The 4,686-nt window shown below is 55.5% G+C and overlaps 1 pseudogene; it reads left to right on the top strand.

Moving 5' to 3' along the window:
* Window positions 1-326: 326 nt before the first annotated feature.
* LOC103257194 lies at window positions 327-2,807 on the top strand (annotated as a pseudogene).
* The last annotated feature ends 1,879 nt before the right edge of the window (window positions 2,808-4,686 follow it).

The following is a 4,686-nucleotide window of genomic DNA, read 5'->3' as shown; positions in this document are numbered from 1 at the left end:
CCTCACAAGTTTTGCCCAGAGAGATCTTTTCTCTGAGGTCCCCCAGGATGAGAGTCTTGATTCAGACTTGCATTGCGTCTTCTAACCTGAAACTGCTACTAACCTCTGCTGTCTGGGCAGCCTCAGTGTCCCTGTGTTACACTAGTGCTGAGGATTATGAGTGGGGCCTCAGCTTTCCTGGTGTGAGCCGCTTCCCAGAGTGAGAGCAGGCACAAAAGATGAAGAAGGGCCATTCTCTCAGTTCTTCTGTGGGTAGGCAGCCTGAATCTCACCAGGGCTGAGCTTGTCTCCCCAACTCCACAGGCCTGGGTTCTGAGGAAAACGCAATGGTGACCATGGACTTGGGCTCCCCCCCGCTCCCTAAGAAGAGCCTGCCTATCTCTGGGGCCCTGGAACAGGTGGCCAGTCGGCTGAGCAGCAAAGTGGCTGCAGAGGTTCCTCATGGCAGCAAACAGGAGCTGCCGGACCTCAAGTCTCATAGCCTGACCACCTGCGAGGTCTGCGGTGCCTGCTTTGAGACCTGCAAGGGCCTGTCCAGCCACGCGCGCGCTACCACCTGCGGCAGCTGGGAGTAGCAGAGTTGGAGAGCAGCGGTGCGCCCAGCGACCTCCTCTATGAGCTTGTGAAGCAGCAGGGCCTGCCCGACGCTCACCTTGGGCTGCCCCCAGGCCTGGCTTAGAAGTCCAGCTCTCTGAAGGAGGTGGTCTCCGGGGGTCCCGGCCCAGCCTGCTCACCCTGGCCAAGCCCTTGGATGCACCGGTTGTCAACAAAGCCATCAAGGCACCTCCCGGCTTCTCGGCCACGGGCCTGGGCCACCCACCCAGCTCTCCGCTCCTCAAGAAGGCATTGCTGGCCCTGGCGAGCTCTCCTACCCCCAAGAATCCTGAGGACAAGAGCCCCCAGCTATCCCCGAGCCCCCGGCCAGCCTCCCCAAAGGCACAGTGGCCTCAGTCTGAGGATGAGGGGCCCTTGAACCTCACCTCGGGCCCAGAGCCAGCATGAGACAACTGCTGTGAGTTCGGCGAGTGCTTGGAGAACTGAAAGGGCCTCTGAAGCCACACGCTTTCCCACCTGCGGCAGATGGGCTGACCGAGTGGTATTTCAATGGCTCACCCATTGACATGCTGCGGGAAATCCTGAAGAGAGGAACCCAGTCCCGGCCTGGCGGACCCCCTAACCCGCCAGGCCCCAGCCCAAAAGCCCCACCCTGGCCAAGGTGATGGGCAGCAGAGGTCCTGGCAGCTCACTAGAAGCCCGCAGCCCCTCAGACCTTCACATCTCACCCCTGGCCAAGAAGCTACCACCGCCACCAGGCAGTCTCCTGGACCACTCACCAACTGCCTCTCCTCCCACGGCCCGGAAGATGTTTCCAGGTCTCCCACACCCTCCCTGCCCAAGAAGCTGAAGCCTGAACAAACGCAGGTGGAGATCAAGTGGGAGATGCTGCCAGGGGCCCTTCATGGGGAGCCACACCCATCTGAGGGTCCCTGGGGTGCACCGCGGGAAGACATGACACCCCTGAACCTGTCGTCCCGGGCAGAGCCGGTCCGCGACATCTGCTGTGAATTCTGCGGTCAGTTCTTCGAGAACCGCAAGGGCCTGTCCAGCCACGCCTGCTCCCACCTGCGACAGATGGCCGTGACCGAGTGGTCCGTCCACGGCTCACCCATCACTGCGCTGTGAGATCCTCAAGAAGTCCAAGCCATGTCTCATCAAGAAGCAGCAGCCAGCTGGAGACCTTGCCCCTGCCCTGGCTGAGGACGGGCCCCCTGCAGTCCCCATTGCTGCTGTCACCCCTGGTTAGTCGGCCGGGCAAGCCAGGTGCAGGGCCGACCCAGGTTCCCTGTGAGCTCAGCCTGACGCCCATCACTGGGGCCAAGCCCTCAGCCACTGGCTACCTGGGTTTGGTGGCAGCCAAACGACCCCCGCAGGAGGATCGCCTTCTCCCAGCAGAGGTCAAGACCAAGACCTACATCCAGACTGAACTGCCCTTGAAGGCAAAGACCCTCCATGAGAAGACCTCCCACTCCTCCACTGAGGCCTGCTGCGAGCTGTGTGGCCTTTGCTTTGAAAACTCTAAGGCTCTGGCCTGTCATGCACAGGCGCACCTGCGGCGGTTTGGCATGACCGAGTGGTGTGTCAACGGCTTGCCCATCGGGACGTGGAGTGAGTGGATCAAGCACCGGCCCCAGAAGGTGGGCGCCTACTGCAGCTACATCCAGGGTGGTTGCCCCTTCACCAAGTTCCACGGCACCACCCATGGTCATGATGGTGACAAGCGGCCACCCCTGAGGCTGACACCTGGGGGCCTGGCCATGGTTGGCCGTGGTGCTGGTGGGGAGCCGGGCCCTGAGGCCGGCGGGGCAACTGATGGTGGTGAGCGGCCTCTGGCAGCCAGCCCGCCAGGCATGGTGAAGGCCAAGGAGTACCAGCGGCAGAACATCAACAAATTTGAGCGCTGACAAGCCTGCCCTCCAGCTGCCTCTGCAGCCCGGTGGGGGGGCCGAGGAGGCCAATGAGCTGCAACAGAAACTGGAGGAGGTGCGGCAACCACCACCCTGCGTCCGGTGGGTCCCCTCACTGGTGCCCCGGCCCCCTCAGACATCACTCGTCAAGTTTGTTGGCAACATCTACACCCTCAAGTGCAGATTCTGTGAGGTGGAATTCCAGGGCCCTCTCTCCATCCAGGAAGAATGGGTGCGGCACTTACAGCGGCACATCCTGGAGATGAATTTCTCCAAAGCACACCCTCCACCTGAGGAGTCCCCGCCCCGCAGGCACAGACAGCAGTGGCAGAGGCTCCCTAACACAAAAACATTCCAGATCCCCTCTTGTCCCACCTCGGTCTCTTCTTCTTCCTCCTCCACTGTGTCCTCTTCCCTCTTTTCCCTCTGTCTTTTCTGTTTCCAAAGGAGCAAGCCAAAACCTCAAACCGGCACCCCTTGGGGGTTGGGCACACTACAGCTGGGAGGTCAGGAGCCAGTTAGCTGCCCTTCCCCCAGCCTGAGGACTCTGGGGCTACAGGGTGTCTTCCTTCAGCCCATGCCCACCTGGTCCAGCAGGGGTAGCAGCCAGGTCTCTGGTGGTAGCCAATCTGGTCACAGGGGAGGATGGCACTCCCCGACAGCACTCTAGCAACCAGACAGGTCTATGTCTGCCATCCGTCACCATTTGCAAAGACCCCTGGTTCCCTCTCACCTCCATGAATATCCTCTCAAACACATATGCATATGAACACACACACGCCCTCCAGTTCCTGAGTTGAGCAACCATGACCACATCATGCCATGGTGCTTGCTCAGGGGAAGCTATGCTCCCTCTGTGGGGCCGATGGGGCCTGGGAGCCCCCCACTGAGCCCACAGTGCCACAGAAATCCTTGTTGGCTGCCCCACCAGAGGGGCCTTCCCAGCTGGGAAGAGCTCAGAGCTGACAGCTGGCTCCTGCCATGTCAAGGCCTCTCAAGAACCTCAGGGGCTCCAGGGCCTGGAAGGGTGGAGTGGGACTCTCCTCCCCCACTCCTGCCCCCCTTCCACTTTTCACTGTTGCTTTCTATGTATAGCTCCCTAGACCTTTCACTTTTTTAAAAACGCATTTTGTGTAGAGAATAAGGAACGTGGATCTTTTTATTTTGCAATCCTGGGCCAGCTAGAAACTGGGAGCTGATTAACCTTTTAACTTTTTTCAGTGGCCACATTTTGGTTATTGATGTATCTAGAAGTATGTAAATTAGATTAAATTTCTCTTCTGGAAACAAACAAACAAAAAAGAATAATTTAAAATGGTATAATTTTCTGTTTACCACAAAAAGCAGAAAGGGAAGTACCAAAAGAACATTTTGACATATAGAAAACAAACAGCATAGTGGCTGGTGTCAATCCAACCCTATCAATAATTACATTAAACATGAATAGTTTAAATTCTACAATCAAAGAGAGATGGCAAGACTGGATAGAAGGTCTAACCATATGCTGTCACAAGAAAGATACTTCAGATTCCAAGATTACAAATAGGCTTAAAAGACTGAAAAAGATACAGCATGCAAAAACTAATAAAATGAAAGCTGGAAAAGATATATTAATATAAGACAACAGATTTCGGGGTAAAAGAAACTAAGAGGGACCGAGATGGACATTTCATAATGAAAAAAAGGTCAACAATCAGGAAGATATAACAATTATAAACATATACATACACACTTAGCAACAAAATCCCAAGATACAGAAATCAAAAGTTCACAATAGAAAAAGGAAATAGACACTACAATAATAGTAGTTGAAGGCTACATGCCAATAATTCATAGAAGTATACAGAGAACCATTAAGACACATAGAGCTGAACAATACTATACTCCAACTTGACCTAACTGACATTTATAGAGGCCTCCATCCAACAAGGAGTGCAGGTTGGGCTACAAGGCCATGCATGGTTGTGTCGCATATTGCATTCAGGTGCACCGTGGTGGCCACAGACCCCTGGTTCCCAAGGAAGCAACCTACGGCGAGCCTGTTCCATGGTGTCCACCAGCTCAGGTTCGCTCGCAGCCTCCAATCCACAGCGAACTAACGGGCTGGACGCCACCGTGGGGCTCTGGGAGTCCTGAATCCCTAATGGGTTGGTGAAGAGTTCACATGTTCATTTTTTGAGGCTATCCTCATTGATCCATTCCATAAAGCTCTCAAGTTTAT

Source organism: Carlito syrichta, unplaced genomic scaffold (assembly GCF_000164805.1).
Source record: "Carlito syrichta isolate Samal-C Ts95f unplaced genomic scaffold, Tarsius_syrichta-2.0.1 Scaffold301614, whole genome shotgun sequence".
NCBI lineage: Eukaryota > Metazoa > Chordata > Mammalia > Primates > Tarsiidae > Carlito > Carlito syrichta.
Note: the sequence above shows the minus strand (reverse complement) of the source record. Positions and strands in the feature narration are given on the sequence as shown.